Source organism: Saccopteryx bilineata, chromosome 2, assembly GCF_036850765.1.
Source record: "Saccopteryx bilineata isolate mSacBil1 chromosome 2, mSacBil1_pri_phased_curated, whole genome shotgun sequence".
NCBI lineage: Eukaryota > Metazoa > Chordata > Mammalia > Chiroptera > Emballonuridae > Saccopteryx > Saccopteryx bilineata.
In genome coordinates this window covers 296425425-296446453 of record NC_089491.1, presented here as the reverse complement: position 1 = coordinate 296446453, position 21029 = coordinate 296425425, and the positions used below count along the sequence as shown (strand labels likewise).

Below are 21029 nucleotides of genomic sequence, written 5' to 3'. Positions count from 1 at the left end.
CCCTCACTCAGCTTTCTCCTGTGAAAAGGTCAAGATGATGGAAGGCTGTCATATTTAGATGATGGCTCGTAGGGAAGCCTCGGTGGGTTAGTCACCTATGCTATGACATCATATTGCCACTCAATATAGTAACAGCTGTTGGTTGCTTTAGGGGGCAGGGGCGGGGTCAGCTTCTGTTGACCAACCATACCTCCAGGATAAATTGGATGGAACCAGCAGGGATGACATGACAAGTGGAGAAACCCTCCTCTAAATAGGATATTCCACAGTTTTCAAAGGATTTTCCACAGTTTTCAAAGGATTTTTGGGCACCTCACCTCAAAATGTGAGTCTTGATTTTTTCTTTGTCCTTGGGGCCAAGCAGGAAAAATGTACAAGAAAGGTGTTTGGTCAGGAAGACTTCAGATGGGGGAGTATCCACCATGACCAGGGGCCATGCTGCCCTGTTCAGGGGTGAAAAAGAGAGAAGTCCTATGCACCAGCTACACGATGCCTACATGGCACCCCAAGAAGTAGTCCAAGGAGGAGGACTGAAAAGGCCTGGAGTTAGAGTGTTCTAGGAATCTTTGGGCTGGATCAGGCATTTTACCTTTCACAGATTCATTACAACCATGGGGCCAGATCAGCACCCCACTGAGGCAATGGTGTCATCTCACCTTTGAAATTAGCCGGGATGAAGCCATAGTTTGAAGATAACACACATCAGTGCTATAGTTAATCTGGGGTATTGATTAGTCACATCATAATGGAAAGCCTCTGGATTTGGTTAACCCCTTCTTTCCAGAGTATTATCCTCTTTGACATCTCAACCTCTTGAGGGGCCTTGTGCTTTGGGAGCAGAATGCTTTGAATCAGCAGTAAGAGGTTAACTGGGGAAGGCAGACTTTCCCTGTATCTAAACTGGAGTTAAGTTCAGACTGAAGAAGCAGAGGTTAGAAAAAAAAACCTGGACCAGGGGTCAGGAGACCTAGTTTGGCAACTGATTCTGCCACAGTTTGAGCTGTGTGACCTTGGGCAAGTCACTGCCTCTCTGTAGCTTTTGGTTACTTCTTTTTTCTGTAAATTATGTGTGCTTGTGGTCCTTCCGACCCTGACTGGCACATTCCAGTCCTCTAAGTGTGGATTTGCTGTCCTGTTGCTGCAGATTAGAAAAGACCTGGGGTCTGAGTGTGTGGCTCTGCCACTCACTGTGCTACCTTGCACAAGAACACCCCTTCTCTGAACCTCAGTTTTCCCACTTGTATAATATGGTTATTATGAGACATGGATGAGATAATGACCCTGGAAGCCTTTCTGGAGGCTTTATGCAAATGTATTTAAATGATGCCCCAAGTTCAGAAGGGAAGGCGGGTAAGAGGAGCTGAGGAGGACAGTTGGGGGTACTTACTGGCCGGTTGGACTGTGACCAGGGTTAGAACTTGAGCAGGTGGGGGTTGTGGTCAGCCAGGCCATGAAAACCTCCAGCTCTGTCCTGCTCAGTTCCTGGTCACTTCCCAGCAGTTCAGGGAGGGGAAACAATTGAGAGATTGTAAACGATAATGTGAACAGCCCAAGGGAGTGGCTGCAAACTGTTGTCTGAGTGGGCACCATGCCAGGCAAAGAGGGCGGTGGGGAGCCCAGCCAGGGTCTGGAATCCCATGCAAATGAGCAGCCTCCCATTTCCTAGGGATGCCCCGGGAATACTCCTGCACTGTGCACCTCCCACGGTGTGGAAACGCCTGGGAGGGGAGCCCTGCAAATAACAGATCACAGCAGCGTATTGACCGGAGTGATCTGTCTCAAGTCATCCCTTGAGGAAAAATCACAGATCCCCTAGCCTAGAGAAACTCTTCAAATTCCTGTTAATTCTTCACGTTAATCGATTAGTTTAGGATTAGCGATTTTACTTTGACTCTCCCTTTCATGTTTCCGGGGAATGAAACTGACCACTCCTTTCAAGCTGTTCTTTGAGCCAGGAGCGCGACTTCTCTTCCTTCCTTCCCACCAAAAAGGGGTTACTCTGTTTTTTTTGTTTTTGTTTTTGTTTTTAATTTTTGAAGCCCTTGGAACAGAGGGTGGAGAGGCTGGCAGGAGGCGCGGCTGCTCAGCGTGCTGACTTGCTGACTCATCTGACATTAACATCATTATGTTTCAGGAGTCAAAGTGATTTTCAAACTATGAGTAATGCGCGATATTAGAGAGAATGTTTACAAGTCAGCAGGCGTTTCAGCACACTGGAGGAACCAGAGGCTGCTGACAGCTGAAATGACTGAAGGAATAAGAAATGCCCTCTGGAGAAACGCCCTTTCTGTCCGGGCTCCTCTTCTTTGAAAAGGATCCCGAGAGGAAAGGCAGGTGAACTCGGAGCTCCCTGAGGAGGGGTCCAGATCTAGCATCCTTATATGAATACTACCTGGATGTCTGATCATTTTATATGAGAAAAGCTTTCTTTTAGTCTTTGTTTTCATTTATGCAACTCTAGTGAAAGATGGATTTAAAGATTTCGGGAAATTATTCCTTTTTTAATTTAGAAATTAAATTTAATGGGGTGACATTGATCAATAAGAGTACATAGGTTTCAGGTAAACATTAATATAGCATTTGAACTGTTGGTTGTGTTGTGTGCCCTTCACTCAAAGTCAAATTATTTTCCCTCACCGAATATTTGTCCCTCATTACTCCCTTTCCTCACACCCCCTCCCCCTGATAACCACTTCACTTTTATCTATGTCCATGAGTCTCGTTTTTAAAGCAAATTAGTTCTTAAAGCTAAGTTATTTCCTGTATTAATAACTATAATAACCTGGCCAGGCGGTGGCGCAGTGGATAGAGTGTCGGACTGGGATGCGGAGGACCCAGGTTCGAGACCCCAAGGTCACCAGCTTGAGCGTGGGCTCATCTGGTTTGAGCAAAGCTCACCAGCTTGGACCCAAGGTTGCTGGCTCGAGCGAGGGGTTACTCGGTCTGCTGAAGGCCCAGGGTCAAGGCACATATGAGAAAGCAGTCAATGAACAACTAAGGAGTCTCAACAAAAAAACTGATAATTGATGTTTCTTATCTCTCTCCATTCCTGTCTGTCTGTATCTATCCCTCTCTCTGACTCTGTCTCTGTAAAATAAAATAAAAAGAAATTATAATAATATCTAAAGTTTTGTGGGTAACTGTGTTACTTCTAAAGCAGGAATGAGAACAAATCATTTCAACCATTTTAAAGATGGGTACAGAAGCCCATGGCATGGGTGGAGGGTGAGGGGGAAGCCTTTTTAATGCTCCTTTGTGGAATTAGTAAGAGAAAAATTTGAGAGCCATTGAGTACAATGAACCAAGTATTTAGACCTCATGACAGAAAAGAGGCCCCAGTCCTGTCCAGATAAGTATCTGTCCCTTGCCTCCTAAGGCAAATACTAACACTTGCTCTGCCTACCTCAGAGGAAGAGCCTTGAGCTCTGGGATGGTAGGGACAATGTCTGCCCACCACTCTACCCCCCACCCCGTGTCTAACTTGGAAACTGCCTATAGTAAGTGCTCAGTAACTCCTTGCAGAATTAACGAATGACACAAGAGCTTTGAGCGCCAGAACACTGCTCTCCTGTTTAGTTGGTCTTCTTGCCTTTAGTTCCCCCTGCCCAGGGCCGGGATGGGGGTGCTCAGCAAATGGGGCCATGCTTGGAGGCACATCTACTGAAGGTATGAGAATTACTGCTCGGATCCTCAGGAACTTAACTGCTAAAACTAGGTGAAAGTAGAACACTCAAAGAAACTCCTTTAGAAAAGGCTCATTCTAAAGCGTGGCAGTAATTTTAATTTGTTTATCTGTTGGAGGCAAATGAGAACTGTTCAGACTCCATTTCACCTGCTGATATTTGAACTGAAATTATCACTGAAGGTGTAATGACAATGAAGTCAACTCCATGTTTGGGCATTGTGAAGACAGGGCAAGGATAAATAGTTGGACTGGATTAATCCTTAAAACACAAAAGCTCCACTCTTTTTTTTTTTTATGCGCAATAAAAGCTCCACTCTTTTTTTTTTTTTTTTTTTTAATTCTTTTTTTTTTTTAATTTTTTTTAAATTTATTCATTTTTAGAGAGGAGAGAGAGAGGGAGAGAGAGAGACAGAGAGAGAGAGAGAGGAGAGAGAGACAGAGAGAGAGAAGGGGGGAGGAGCTGGAAGCATCAACTCCCATATGTGCCTCGACCAGGCAAGCCCAGGGTCTCGAACCGGCGACCTCAGCATTTCCAGGTCGACACTTTATCCACTGCACCACCACAGGTCAGGCAAAAAAGCTCCACTCTTGATATGTGTTTACAGGTATAAAAGAAAAGAAAAACTTGTGAATAATCAATCCTGCCTTTTTTTCCCCTGTGGGAAAAACATCCACATGATTTTATATGTTAGGACATATTTCTAAACTTTTTTTTTTTTTTGTATTTTTCTGAAGCCGGAAATGGGGAGAGACAGACTCCCGCATGCGCCCGACAGGGATCCACTCGGCAAGCCCACCAGGGGGCGACGCTCTGCCCCTCCGGGGTATCGCCCCTCCGCAACCAGAGCCACTCCAGCGCCCGGGGCAGAGGCCAAGGAGTCATCCCCAGCGCCTGGGCCATCCCCGCTCCAATGGAGCCTTGTTGCGGGAAGGGAAGAGAGAGACAGAGAGGAAGGGGGGGGGGTGGAGAAGCAAATGGGCGCCTCTCCTACGTGCCCTGGCCGGGAATCGAACCTGGGTCCCCCGCGCGCCAGGCCAACGCTCTACCGCTGAGCCAACCAGCCAGGGCTCATATTTCTAAATTTTGATAAGGGCTTACAAGTATAGCCTTTTCCAAAATCCTTTCTCTACAACAGGTAACTGTCCTCTTGTACTTTCCATTCCTTTGACTTCTCTGCCTCTCTCTCCTTTTCCCTCTTTTCTCCATCCCCCAGTTAACTCCTTCCTCTGTTCTTACTCTTATGTTGCTGTCTGCCTCTCCCATCCAAGCACCTCTCTCATCTTGTAAACTTTCTAGTGTTGAACCATTCACATGGGGAGTGGTCAATAACATTTTGAAACAAACAAAAAGTCATGAACTAATTATAATATCACTTATAAATTGTTAATAAATAAATTGGTAATTATTTTTAAGCTTTCAAGCTTAATCGCAGACAAAAAATATTCCTGTTCATTTGAGATTGTCTTTGAAGAAGATGTAAAAATTAACTTTATCAAATCTCATTCCTTGAGTACATGACCTTTGAATGCTCAATATCACCATCAAAGAAAAAAAAAAGGGGGGAGGTGGCCTTCAGGGAATGACACACCCTGAGAACCCTAACCCTAGTCTTCTGTGGCCCACCTGGCTTAACTGATCTCTTCTCTCCCCATCCATTAAAATAGTATTGTTAGGCTTACTTCAAGCAGTAAATATAAACCAGTACATTTGTGGCTAATCAATCCAAAATGATTGTTAAAGAGAGCCAGGATCTGTGGTTCCATCTCAAACATTTGAGGATGATGCCAGGAAAGAAAGGCTGTGTGTGCTCCCTGTGGCTGTCACTGAGTGCTTCTGTCCCAGGCACACTCTCCAGTGGGGTACATCTAGGGCGGTGGTATTTCTAGGGTTCTGAAACTCCACTATTCTGTATCAGAGCTGCACGTCCAGGCTGGTCTAGATCTCACATCCCCTCCTCCATTGTTCCTGCAGGTACATGAATGCTTGTCAAGCTAGGGATCCTCATTTGGGGTTGGATGACACAGTCACTGCCCTAAGGCATCTCAAGTAACAAGGTTCCTCATTTCAACCTGAATTATTTATCTTATAATTATAAATAATTTCATATTCATTTAATAATGTTATTAAGTTAGTTGCAGGTTGCTGAACATTTGAGATCCAAATGTTTAACATAGATTCTAAAATAAACTTTGGTTATTTAGAACCCTCATGGAATAAACTCATACTAATTTTCCCCAATATTCTCCCTTTACTATTTCCCCCTTCCTTCTTTCCCTTGATTTTTTTTCTCTCTCTCCCTCCATCTTTTCTTCCCTTCTGTTCTTCTTTCCTCTTTCTTTGTTTTCTTGTGATTTGTTTGTTTGTTGCTTTTGGTAGATGTCTTTCTAGAAAATATATCTAAAAGATTTAAAAAACTGGTTAAGGACTAAATAGAGACTTTTTATCATGTGCATATTTTGACTTCCCATTTTTAATTGTGTGCATATGTTTCTTCCCAATCAAACAACAAAAGAAGTTAACTTAAATAGTGTTTTGCACTTTTTCTGTTTTCAATTTTTAAGAATGTTTTATTTTTCCCCCAATTCTAATGTCAGCCTATCTCCTCCCTCTGGAACAGCTTCCAAAGGGAAATGGGGAAGAAGGGAAGGGAAGAAGTTGCCAGAAGTTAAATGCCTGTGTGCTCACAACAGGGATACAGGGAATGGGTGAGCCCACTAGGATCAAGGAAGTGTATGGCTTTTTTTTCTTTTAAATTCAAGATTGTAAACATCTTTCCACATCATTAAATATTCTTCTGCAACATCATTTTTAATGGTAGGAAAAGTCCTAAGTTAATTTTATATCTTTGTACTGCAATTTATTTAAGTAATATTCTATGTAAATTATTTGGGTAATACAGTATCTTATTTGTTAATATTGTAAATAATGCTGCCCTAAACTTTTTTGTAGCTTAATCTTTGTGCATAGCCATTCTTATTTACTTCAAATATCTCTTCTGAAAGGATGATAAGTATATATAATTTTCAAAGGCAAATAAGTCAGAGTATATAAGTTCTAGAATTTTTGATATATATATTGCTCCTAATATAATTTAAATTTAACATGAAGAAAGTTCTGCCTTTGTTTATTAAATTGTATTTTCTGTTTATGAATTTCTTGTTTAGAGTCTTTGCCCTCATATTTGTTGGTATCTTACTATTTGCAATGATTTAGAATGCTTTTCATATATATCAAATATATATACAAAGACCTCCTTGTCTAATATGTTTTTTAATTGTTATAATAGATATAATTATATTCTGGCTTGATATTTGCATTTTAATGTTGGTTATTTATATATTTTTTGACACACAAAAGTTTTTAGAGAAATAATCAAATGTGTCAATATTTTCCTTTCTAAAGGAAGAGTTTTCCATACAGAACTTTGACAATACTTCATATTTTCCTCTAATAAAATAATTTTAAAGGTAAAGTTTATGTATTTTACATATTTACAGTGCTATGCACAAATTTTAAGTGGACCATTCAGTGAGTTGTGAGATATGCATAAACCTAAGATTTTAAAATTTAAAGGGTACAAGTTTCTTTTTGAGTTGATGGTTAAATATATATATATATATATAAATACACTAAAAACCATTGGATTGTATACTTTAAAAGGATAAATTATATGGTATATGAATTATATCTAATGGCGTGAAGTACATTTGTAGAGAAATTAACATCATCACAGAAAATTCCCGAGTGTCACTTCCAATAGATCCTCGCTCCCACTATACCCCAGAGGCAATCAGAGTTTTTAGTTTTTTCATAATAGATTAGTTTTGCCTGTTTTAGAACTTTACATAAATGGAATCATACAGAATGAACTTTATTGTGCAAAGTTTCTTATACTCAGCATAATGTTTTAAAAATTCATCTCTGTTGGTATGTTTCAGGATTTCTTTTTGTTGTTAAGAGTAATCTTACTTTCAGTGTCTATATTACAGTTTGTTTATCCATTCCTCTGTTGATGGACAGCTGGGCTCTTTCCAGTCTGGGGCTATTATGAACATTCTTATATAAATATATGTCCTTTTGTGGACATAAATTTTTATTTCTCTTGAGGCAATACCTAGGAGTAGAATTGCTGGGTCATAAAATAGATGTATGTCTAGTTTTATTAGAATTTGCCAGACATTTTTCAAAAGTCATTATCCAGTATACTCAAACAAAAATGCATGAGAGTTCTAGTTGCTCCATATCCTCGTCAACTTTTGCTGCTGTCAGCCTTTTGTGATTTTAGCCATTCTGTTGAGTGGGCAGTGGCAGTGTGTGGTAGCTTTAATTTTCATCTCCTTGATGACTAAACATATTGACATCTTTTCATGTGCTTCTAGTTTTTGTTGTATTCAATAGTTTTGTATTTTATCCTAATTGCATCTCTATCAAAGTAATGTTGATTATTTGAAGTAAACTTCCAAATTTATATTTTTCTAAATAATCAACTCACCCAACTTAATTTATTAACAATAATTTTATTCCTACAGATTTATGATGATTTCTTTATCATAGATTAAATTCTTTTGTATAACGTGGTCTCAAAATATCTAGTCTGTGCAATTCATTTGTATAATTTGTACATTTTTTTGGTCAGTTTCATGCTATTTTATTGATATTTTCTTTCAAAGATGGTTTATTTAATATCTGGCAAAGTCACGGTCTCATGATTCCTTTTCATGTTCAACATTTTCTTTGCTGTTCATATCTTTGCTGGTCTTTCAGTAAACATTAGAATTATGTCTAAAAAGAATCTTATTGAGATTTTTATTGAAAGTATATTGAACATGCAAATTAATTTGAGAAACACTGATGTCATTGCCATGGAATTTAATATTTAAATTTTCCTGTACATTTCCCAGTTACATTTTGTGATTTTAATTATATGGATCCTTCACATTCTCATTAAAGCTAGAACAAGGCATTTAATAGAGATTTTTAATATCAGCATTGTTAATTTTTCTATTTTAATTCAATCTTTTTCACTATATTTTCTAACTGGGTAGTATTTCTATGATATATAGAGCAGATACTGGCTTTTGTTTCTCCTTTGTATATTTAGCAGTTTTCTTTTACTCTCTTAATAATTTTAGTTGAATTATTCTTTTGAGTTTTCAGGAATTATATTATCTACTTATAATTTAAAATCTGTTCTCTCCTTTCTAATATTTATGCACCTTATTTTTTATATGCATCCTATTTAATTGAGCAGAATTTTCAGACCTTAAAATAAAAATGGCAATAAATTATATCCCTGTTTTGCTTCTGATTTTAATAATATTGCTTTAGTATTTCATTCTTAAAGAAGTTTGGATTGTTTGCAATAAATACTTTTTGTTAAGAAGGAGTTTTAATTTTGTAATTATTTTTTGGTAAGGACTAGCTATTGAATTTTAATGTCTTCTCTACATCTATCGAGAATTTCATTTGGATTTTCTTTTTTAGCTAGTGGATGTGATATATTGTACTACTGGATTTTTCAAATATTAAAACATAAAGCCTTTCATTCTAGGTTAAACCCTACTGGGATTATTCTTCTGATACTCTGTTATCTGTGTTTGGATTTTCTTTTCTGTGTCCATAGTTTAGATAGTTTTATTATTTTCTTTCTTTTGAGCTGTCTTTCAGGTTTTGATATCCAAGTTATTCTATAAAGTATTTTAGATAAGCTTACCATATTTTTCAACGTTGGGAGTAATTATTGAGACATAGTAACTACCTACTCCTTCCGAGTTGAAAGAATTTTTCCCATAAAGTTTTTAGGCCTTGATAATTTTCTTTCTGGAGAAAATTCTTTTTCTCTTTTCTCTCTCTAGTTTCTACATCTGTGATTAGAGTGTTAAGATTTTATAATTCTAAGTTTGATCATGTATATATTTCCAGAATATTATTCATTTTACCTAGGTTTTTAAGTTTCTAAATTATAATTTTGCAAGTACTGTCTTAGGTTTAAAATAAGTTCTTCTTAACTTGTAATTATCTCCCTTTTTAATTTGCAATTATTCATAAGAATTTTTCTTTTTTATTTTATTTAAAAGTTTGACTATTTTATTAATTTTTAAAAGAAGTTTGTTAATTAATTCTATAAATTTTCTAATATCCTAATTAATTTAGTTTTGTTTTTGCCTTTAGTCTTTTCTCTTGATTTCTTAGGTATTTTATTATTGCTGTTGTTTTTATAAATCCTTGAATGGAACACTTTCATTTTCCCTTTCCTTAAAAATAATGAAAATATAAAGACTAATTTTATTAGAATACATTTTGATAATATTTCATAATTTTCATGTGATCTATTTTTATTTTAATTATCTCCTGCTATGTTCTTACACTTTAATTTTTTCACATTTTTAAGCTTTATTTACTCACACAGTTTAATTTCCTTTGAAAGCTAGAAAATAAATATCACTTATCTCATTATTTTATTGTTTTTCCATATGGTAAATATTGATCTTTCCCTGATTCTCATAAAAGTCATTTTTTTAAAAATCTATACACACACCAAGCCACTGAATAGTAATGTGCAAATCTCCAGGAAAACTATTACTTGAATGTTTTTAAGGTGGCAGAAGATAACAACTTGGAGATATAGCCTATAAACACGAGTTTCTTTTTTCCTATTGATAAAACTAGTTTTCAAAGTGGTATATTTTGAATGATTACAATCCAAAAGTAACTCCCAAAACAGATAATATCAACTTTAAAAGAACTTCTAAGCTAAGCTACTTGAAGGATAAATTAAGAATATCATTTTTTCTTTGTCCTAAATTTCTGAATTTGATACATATATTTTTCCAAGGTTCTTTTTGTTGTTGTTTATTTTAAAGGTAACATACCACACATTCAGAATATAATTCTTAAATTTGTTTCTTGTAAATATAAGAATGGGCAAAGTTAAGGTGAATTAGTTATAGAAAGAATAAAGAAAGATAAAACATTTAGTCACATATGACTTAAGGTCTTAGTTATTTATTGTGATTTCAGTATTCACAACAGTATATTTCCCTAGTGCTTACTTACATAACTAAGCAGGTAGACATAGCAAAAATGTCTGAATATGTAAGAAATGAAGACAAATAATTTAATCTGTATATTATCAGTCAATTAATACAGTTAGACTCTTAAACTAACCATTGGTAGTAAAATAATCTGATCACTTTTTACACAGCAATTAAAAAGAATAGGAAATAAAAGTCTCCTATACAATTACAGCATCTGCTGATATGTAAAGCCGTTAAGAAGCCCATGTATACTTTATTTTGTAGATGTTACCCAGACAACCTGTCTCAAATCAACCATTGCATAATGTATTTTGTAAAATACCTTTCTAAAAATACATTGCATTTTATAACCTTTATTATTACAAGTGCGGGGGGGGGGGGTTCTAGGCTAAACACTTAAACCAAACATATGCATGGGGCTATTCAGCAGTAGCCCGTAATGCAACCGGATGACAGGAAACTTCACACACACTTATTAAATGTTTATTATTTCAATCAAGTCAAATTAAAGCAAGCATTTTTTTTCTACATAGTTACCAGAAAAGACACTGAGCTGGAGTCAGGAGAGATTTCTAGGTGCAGCTCTGACTCAAGCTAACTGTAAGACATGAGGAAAGTTCTCTTAGCCTTTGTAAAGGCCTCAGATGCCTAAACTATATATAATATAAACAAAGCGGTTGAGCAAAATAAATTCTAAGGAGTATTATCATAATATGGGATTTCGTTAAACTTTTAAGAACTTAAATTTAAAAAATGATAGCTATGAAATATCAAGCTTGATACTTATCACCGATAATGTTGATTAGAGAGAGAGCTTTAAGCCAGGGAAATACTGATTCTGCATTTATGTACAAAACTACAAACTTTTTATTATTTGCATGGTATATACTTAATTTTTGTTTTATTTAATTTTTGTCCCGTATTTATATTTTGTGTTGCCTTAATTTCTATTATTAATAGTTTTGTTGCCTTGTGATAAAAAATTAAGTTTGTATAATTTCTGCTCCTTAAAAAAATCTATTTTTGAAAATATGCATTGCAAATACCTTCTGTTTTATAATCAACATTGTCTTGACTATTCTTGTCCTTTCCACATGAATTTCAGAATTAGTTTATTAAGGATCACACACACACACACACACACACACACACACACACATTGGGGATTTTTAAAATTAAAATTACATTAAGTCTATATATAAATATAGATATAATTGATATTTTTATGTTATTAAGTACTCCAATCAATGAACATGGTGATTTTATTTATTTAGGTCTTTATTTTGCTCAATAATACTTTCATAGTTTTCTTCATAGAGGCCTTACATGAATTTGCCCTAGGTGCCACATTATTTCTGTTACTAATGTGAATAGAAATCTTTTTAATTATATTTTCTCATTAGTTATTACTGTTAGAAATTCTATTGATTTTGTGCGGTTTTTGTGTCTAGCATCCTTGTTGAACACTTTTTAGCTCTACGAGTTTCTCTGAATTTTTTTGAATTCCTTATGTTGACAATCACATTTGTTTTTTGCAAACCAGAAAAAAAAATGGTTTTTTTCCTCCTTCTAACTTCCATCTCTCTTCCCTTTCTTTTCTATTGGGTCAATTAAGTCCTTCAGTACAATGCTGAATAGAAGTTTATAACTGGTACCCTTATGTTATTTCTGACTTTAATGGAAATGCCATTTCCTTAATGGAAATGTTTGCTTGTGGAATTTTGATATATGGCCTTTATCAAGTAAAGAAAGTTGCCTTCTATACCTATTTTGCAAAGATTTTTTTTTGAAATGTATAAATGCTGCGTTTCATCAAATGTATATTCTGCATTTATCTGGATTATATTAAAAGGAGTTTTTAAAAAGGAAAAAGCTTTTTCTCTTTTAAAATGTTGATTTTAATAGGTTTTCTGATCTTGAATTATACTTTCATTCTTAATATTAAATTTTATTTGGTCACAATATTTTCTTTAAGATTTTGTATCTATATAAAAATAAGATTATTATCATTTTCTTTACTGATACTGTTCTTGTCTGGCTTTAGTATCTCAAAAAATAATTTGGGTTGTCTTTCTTTTCCTCCCTATTCTCTGAGACAGTTTTTTGTTTGTTTGATTTTAGATAGCATTTATCTATTTTTTGAAGATCTGGTAAAACTCTTTGGGCCTGGTATCTCTGGATGTGGGAAACCTTTGGATCAGTAATTTAATTTCTCTCATGGCTAAGGCTTTATTCTGGTTTTATCTGAATAAATGACCATAATTTTATCTTTTCTTAAAAAACATCTAGTTCTTCTAGGTTTCCATATTTATTGGCATGAAGTTGTTAATAGTTTTCAAGTGGATTTTTATATATTTCCAAACCCTTTTTATTCCTATTTTCTGTGTGTGTGTGTGTGTGTGTGTGTGTGTGTGTGTGTTTCTTTTCCTTAATCACCTTTGCTCGGGGTTAATCTATTTCTGTAAGTTGTTTCAAAAAAAGAGAAAAACATCTTTTGGTTTTATTCCTCTCCTCTAAATATAATTTCTTTAATTTTTCTCTTATACTTATTTTTTCTAATTTCTAGGTTAGGTTTCTCTGTTGTTCCTTTCTCTGTTTCTTAAGTCAATCACTTTATTTATTGTCTTGGTTTTGTTTGATTATTTATTTTTTTTACAGAATATATTTTTAAGGTACTAACTATTCCCTATTCTCTTGTTCTCAACAAGGACCCCAGCACTTTGTAGATACTTATTGAACTCTGCTCCCCAACTTATTTTTGTTCTAGATTTGTAGTTTTATCTTTTTAAATATAAAATAGTTATTTTTACAATCAGTATTTAATTATATTCATAATACTTTTTTGTAGTTCTTTTAGTGATAGTCTGTGATTTTTAAACACCCTTGGTCTTTGCATGTCTGACATGTCTTTAGTAGGGTATAGAATTCTAGATTGACAATTATTCTCCCTCTGCACTTTGAACATATTACCTTTATTGCCTCCTTTTTGTCCTTTTTTTAGAAAACTTTAGAAAATTTAGAAAATTAATTTTAACAGGGTGACACTGATCAATAAGGGCACATAGGTTTCAGGTGAACATTTCTACAGCATTAGAACTGTTGATTATGATGTATACCCCTCACCCAAAGTCAAATCATTTTCTGCCACCTTTATTTGTTTATTGCCTTCTAGAACCTGTTGTTGTCTATGAGAAGGCTGCTATCAAACTAATTTTCATTCCTTTGTAGGTAATCCATCCTTTACTTCTGGTAACTTCTGATGATCTCTTTAGCCATAATGTTCTGCAGTTTTGCTGCCATGTTGTCTAGATACATACAGATTTATCCTTATTTCAAAGCTTGGTCCTCAAATGTACTTTTGATTTGAAGTCTCTAATTTCTAAAAAATTCTCAGTCATTATCTCTGTAAAGATTACTTGACTGTCATTCTCTCTTTCCTCTTCTTTCAGAATTCCTATTTGATGACAGTTGGTATCTCTCCCTCAGACCTCCATGTCTCTTCCACTTCTTTTCCTGTGCCGGACTCTGGGTGTGCTCCTCAGTACCCTTTCCACTTCATTGCTGTGCCCGGACTCTGGGTATGCTCCTCAGTACCCTTTCCACTTCATTGCTGTGCCCGGACTCTGGGTGTGCTCCTCAGTACCCTTTCCACTTCATTGCTGTGCCCGGACTCTGGGTGTGCTCCTCAGTACCCTTTCCACTTCATTGCTGTGCCCGGACTCTGGATGTGCTCCTCAGTACCCTTTCCACTTCATTACTGTGCCCTTCAGCTTCATTAAGTCCAGAAATTTTATTACCCAGGAAATTTTAAATTTCAATCATTATTTTATTCATTTCTGAAATTTTTAGTTGGCTCTTTTTTCTTTCTGTAAACCTGGTATTGTTTTTACCAGGTTGTTCTATAATTTCTAATAATTTTTGTTATTCATTTCCTTTGACCCTTCAGATTTGCTTACTCTAAAGTCTTAGTTAGGCTGGCCTATAAAATTAGTCTTAACGTGGAATAAAATCCTGTCCTGATTACGAACTTTGTTGGCTGTCTTTCTTAGCATTAGATTTCTTCATCTATTTTGGAATTGGGGTTTGCAGACTCATTTCAGATGTAATCATGTTTGTTTGGTTTGTTTTCTTTCTCTTTCTCACTGGGCTTACCCTGCCCATTCTCCCACTATTACACTCAGCCCTCTTACTCCCCAGCCTTGAACTAGCGTTTCTGGTGGCATTTCAGGGTTATTGCTGTATGGTGATGATAGGGACATAGCAGATCTAGTTACTGACCATTCCCAGTGAGTATGCTGTGTCTGTATTCTGTTATGTCTCTAGGCCTGCAAATTCTAAGAACTAGAGCCGAGATGGCTTTCTTGAGTGGTTTTTTCAGCCTCTCTTCCAAAGTTTGGAAACTCAATTCCATGTACCTCCCCCACCATAAAATCATAAGCTCCATAAGGAGAGCAACTGTATATGTTTTGGTCACCACTTTATACCCAGTGCATAAAGTAGTGTCAACACATCATAAACTTAAAAAATGAATTCAGGCTAACAAGTTGTAAACTGAAGTTACAAACTATACCTTTGAAATTGAACCTGGAGCTTTGTTTACTCCCAGTCTCTTTGGAAAGTGGTCAGCCTACTACAGAGGATAACTTGTATCTATAGAAGGGAAAAAATACTGATGCAAGAGCTCAAAGATCTTGATTTCAGGATGGCTCTGCCCCTTGCCTAGCTAATTCATCTAATTATTCTAAACCCAGAATTCATCTTCTATAAAATGAACATGCTGTAGTTGGATGGCAATGCTTTAGATGGCTGCTCCATCAGCCTTGGTTCCTGAGTGAGAATAACAGCAGGTCCCCAGCCGATGGGGACGGCTATGTAGTCTGAGTGAGAAGCAAATGCATTGTTTTAAGGAATAGAGACTCTTAGAGTCGTCAGTTACCACAGCCTAACCTAGACCATCCTGATAGATGTAATTACTTACCAGTATCCCTCTACGCCACAGTTTTGAGCTTTGTTGGGGAAGAATTCTTATTTTTATTTTTATTTTTTTTACTATTTCCCAATTTCTAGTTAAGTATATAAATATGATCATTGTTCTTTACTCCATTTTCACTACTAAAGGCAAACATATTTCAAGTCAATAACAATTGCATATCCATGGTATTCCAGTTTTCTAAGAAAATTGTGACATTGGCTAGAATTCTCAGAAATATAATAAAATGTACTTTGAAAAGTGTCAGTGTGCCCTTTCTGGAGATGGGGAGAGAAAACTTTTGGCCTGAACATAATTTAATTGTTGCAGATAACATGCAACCTTATTATATGCCTCAAGAATTCAGTGATGGCAACAACTCAACATGTAGGTGTACTGGCCCGGAGAGAAATGGCTCTTGACTGTAATGCTCTTTGAGTTCTTGGTTTCGTGTTTCAGTGGGACTTCTCTGCTCTATTCATACTGCTCTGCTTTTGGTATGTGTGCTTCTAGCCCAGGGGTCGGGAACCTTTTTGGCTGACAGAGCCATGAACGCCACATATTTTAAAATGTAATTCCGTGAGAGCCATATAATGACCCGTGTACGTTACGTGTTATTCAATAAAAATTTGGTGTCATCCCAGAGGACAGCTGTGATTGGCTCCAGCCACCTGCAACCATGAGCTGTAGGAAATGAATGGATTGTAATACATGAGAATGTTTTATATTTTTAACATTATTTTTTTTTTATTAAAGATTTGTCTGCGAGCCAGATGCAGCCATCAAAAGAGCCACATCTGGCTCGCAAGCCATAGGTTCCCGACCCCTGTTCTAGTGGAAAGCCCCTTCCCCTGAGCTCCCTTGAAATTAAAAACCAGAAAACCACCCTGGCCGGTTGGCTCAGCGGTAGAGCGTCGGCCTGGTGTGCGGGGGACCCGGGTTCGATCCCCGGCCAGGACACACAGGAGAAGCGCCCATTTGCTTCTCCACCCCCCACCCCCTCCTTCCTTTCTGTCTCTCTCTTCCCCTCCCGCAGCCAAGGCTCCGTTGGAGCAAAGATGGCCCGGGCGCTGGGGTGGCTCCTTGGCCTCTGCCCCAGGCGCTAGACTGGCTCTGGTCGCCGCAGAGCGACGCCCCGGAGGGGCAGAGCATCGCCCCCTGGTGGGCAGAGCGTCGCCCCTGGTGGGCATGCCGGGTGGATCCCGGTCGGGCGCATGCAGGAGTCTGTCTGACTGTCTCTCCCCGTTTCCAGCTTCAGAAGAAAAATAAAATAAAAATAAAAATAAAAAAAAATAAAAAAAATAAAAACCAGAAAACCAAGAACTTAGATCAGTGCCTAGAAACGATGATTTTTGAGTATATATCTAAGAAAAGTTCAGCAGTGCCCTGAGTCAAGTACATAAGCCCCGTGGCATCTGTAATGGGTGTCCAAGAAGCTTTGTTTTGTTGTTATAATCATTGTTGTTGTTTTTTGCCAGTGGAAACATGCTTTATTGAATTTAAAATGCAAGGTATATTTATGGTTCATCAGACATTTGCACTGCTGTACATATTATATGTTGTGGTATAATTATTAATGATTCAAAGCAGCATAAGCAAAATATGGCCTATTCTATGAAAATTCAAACCATACAAATTAAAAGCATAAAATAATTACTCATCACCCTGAAGAATGCTTAATATATCCATGTGTGATATCTTACACATACATACAATGAAAACTTGGTGTTGTTTTGATATTTGAAGTTGCTATAAACATGGCCTCTAGAGAAGAGATACAGTTACCTATTCTTAAGGAAATACAGTTTTTGACTATTTTCAAAAACAAACATTAGAACACAGCTAATAGAATGTTATTTAGAGTCCTTATTTAATGAATATAAAACAAGCAATTTACAAAAAGCACATTGGTTTCTGAAAAAAAGAGAGTTTCTAAAATATATGAGTGGAGCCAGAAAACAATGTTCTCTTAGGTCAGTAAAATATCCCCCCCTCCAACCTATAAAGCTTCTAGACTTAGCAAATAAAAATACACAATGCCTAAGTAAATGGAAATTTGACAATGCCCAAGTAATGGAAATTTAACAAATAATTTTTATTATAAGTTTATCTCAGGTATTACATAGACTATACTGATACTAAAAATTATTTGTTGCTTATATGATATTTAAAATTACCTAGATGTCCTATACTTTATCTGGCGGCCCTGCCCACCTTACTTTTTTTAATCCTCAATTTGCACCATCCTCTGGGTGGAAGCTGGCCAGCCTCTGCCCCAAGCCCCATAAGTTCTGTATTAGTGAGCTTGCATTAATGCAATTTCACTTACACACTGTGAGGCTTCTAAAAAGACTAGGTTCACCAACCAAATGCTCTCAAACCCATTGCACCCGTGTAAAGCAGTGTGGCCTTTGGAACTTCTCCAAGGGGAGGGCTCTCCTCCATAACGTCCTATTTTAGTCACAGTCATTAGCGCTGGAGAAAAAGCACACTGGTCATGAGATTCTCCTTTTGCAGTGTCACAAGAGTAAAACAAGTGCCTGGAAGAAAGCTTGGGAGAAGAGACCTGTCTCCCGAGCTGAGGACTCGGGAGCCTTCTTCTAAAACATGCCCACATGATTTTAGCATTCAGAACCCCTGACATCTCCTGCTGCAGAGAGATGAGCAGCATTTTTCTTTTTAATTGAAAAAGAGACTGAGTGATTTCAGGCAGGTAATTCAGGCATTGCCACAAGACCCGAATTTGGAAGAAATGGGAAGAAACACTCACTTGACCGAGCGTGTGATATAATATTGGTTTATTTACTCCTCATTCCCATCTGCTTGTAGTATGGCTCCACTCTACAAACCAGGGAGCAGAGGCTCAGAGAGTCAAGCCCCCTGCTCGGAGCCACATAGCTAGTGACATAGCCTAGATTCCAATTCAGGTCTCTGAGGCCATAGATGGTCAAGCCCTGCCCCAACTCTTCCTCTTTTTTCACGGAGTTTCTATTATCTTCTGACCCCAGAGCTCAACTGGAGACCCACACAAACAGCTTCTTCTCCTTCTCCCTTTCCTGATGCCCCCTCTCAACCAAGCTGGTAGGACATAGCTGGGGTGGGAGAGGTCAAGGAGGGAATACTTTTCTTGAGTGGGGGCACCTCCTTCCTCCCCACTGCTCCAGGTGCAGAGCCCCTGGTGCGGGGTAACTCCAGGAGAGATCCTCGGCCCTGAGCACGGCGCCCAGCACATAGTCAGCCTCCAGTGAGTATTTGATGAAGAAAAGAACGAATGAATGAGGCCCTGGCCGGTAGGCCTGGCATGCAGGAGTCCCAGGTTCGATTCCCGGCCAGGACACACAGGAGAAGCGCCCATCTGCTTCTCTACCCCTCCCCTCTCCTTCCTCTCTGTCTCTCTCTTCCCTTCCTGCAGCCAAGGCTCCATTGGAGCAAAGTTTGCCCGGGCGCTGAGGATGGCTCTGTAGCCTCTGCCTCAGGCGCTAGAATGGCTCTGATTGCAGCAGAGCAACGCCCCAGATGGGCAGAGCATCGCCCCCTGGTGGGCATGCCGGGTGGATCCGGGCGCATGCGGGAGTCTGTCTGACTGCCTCCCCGTTTACGGCTTCAGAAAAATACAAAAAAAAAAAAAAAAAAAAAAAAAAAGAACGAACGAATGAATGAATAAAAGACTATGTCAGTATGAGTTTGCCACCTGGGATGATATTCCTGCCCAGAATAACTTTAGAGAAAGTGCCAAAGAATTTAATTTGGTTTGAGTTTCAAATGTCCAACGCAAAGTCATTGTCCCGTCTCCTCATCAGCGCCGGCATTGCTCTCTGCACGCCAGACGTACATCGGTGTGCGAGAAAACAAACACATGAACCGCTGCACTGGCAACATGCTCCAGTTACCTTAGGATTTTGTGGGAAGGAAAAAAAATAACCAACAATTATTGGCATTAAATCTTAAAAAGTGGCTTTTTGTTCATGTCAGTGCTACAGCCTTAGGGATCCCAAAGATAGTTGATGAAGAGCTAATTCCCAGTTTCACCCGAGTCACTGAAGTGTCCTGGAGAAAGCACAACGGGTGACTTGTTCACGTGGCTGTCCACCGGGCAGAGGAGGCCTCTGGGTTCAGGAGAAACATCTAGAACTTTCTGTCTCTGATGGTTAAAATTTTCACTGACTCCGACATATGCTTTGTTTTTTTTCTTCTCAAGGTGGGACAGGTGGGTTGGGGGTAGGAGAGGAAAAAGGGGTTATGTTTGGAAAAGAGATGACCATTTGGAAGTGAAAAACAATGGAAAGCTAAAAACTGAGCAAAGTGGTGTATTTAAAGGATTGTGTGTGATAGGCTCTTATACTGACATAATGCTCAACTTACACATAATTGGTGTTCAGTAAATTTGGGGGATGAGTACATTAATAAATAAAGACTATTCATACCTATGTGCTTTAAATAGACTCTTTAAAGCTAGCCTGGGAACTAAAATATTTGCTTATTAAATTGTTTCTATAGGAAGATATGTTTTGCATTCTAAATAACTGGCTTGCAATGGACGTTTGTGGAAGCTGGGGTTGTTGCTGTGGGGGTGGGTTACATGACACAGACCATAGCCTCTAGCCTGTGCCTCTTATGACCAACCCACCTGTTTAGAAGCCCACAGGCTGGGCTCAGGGAAGGAGTCATTGGCCAAGGAACAAAGTATTACTAACACAGAAACACCCTGGGATGTGAACTCACAACAGAGGGCAGAAAATGGTAAATAAAATCCAGCCTTCCTGTCTTAAAGTTAAGAGCACTTTCAGTTAAAATGGAATGTTAACCAGTCATTCATTCACTTATTCAAAAATACATGTATATCTCCCTTGAAAATAATGCAAAAAGGATATTAAAATATATATTAACTTATAAGGACATAAAGGACAGGAATATAATAACAGCAGACAAGAGCTGTCAATGGAATTGTGGAAGCTGGAAAGTGGGGGTGGGATGGGGCACCTGTAATTAATTTAGCAAAGCGGAAGGAGTCCTAGTCGGGTGCCTCTCTCTACAGAGCCCTGCAAGGCTCAGCATCTGGGGCACCAGTAACTGCGGGAGGCCAGGGCACGGGGTGCAGCTGAGACTCACAAGACTACTTACAAATCTGAATCGAGAGGAGTGACCTTTAAATCCTTAAGTGGCTTTTCTTACTTTTTGTGGAAAGGTAACTCCCCTCCCACCTTGAGAAGCATCTTTTAAAGAGAAATTGAAACTGGAGAGGCTCTGGACATGAAGATTCCAGGCAGAGTGAGGACTTGGACGGAAAAGACGGGACTAAGTGAGATTGCACATTCTGAACTGGGGGACACTCAGCAC

General features: G+C 37.9%; 1 protein-coding gene across 1 annotated transcript in view; it reads left to right on the top strand.

Annotated features, from left to right (window-relative positions):
• Window positions 1–218: 218 nt before the first annotated feature.
• The window catches only part of ATF3 (activating transcription factor 3), a 55108-nt gene continuing 34297 nt past the window's right edge, over window positions 219–21029 (top strand). Inside the window, exon 1 of the mRNA XM_066261403.1 lies at window positions 219–325. The gene's annotated coding sequence lies outside the window, so the exon portion shown is untranslated. The remainder of the gene's footprint in view (window positions 326–21029) is intronic.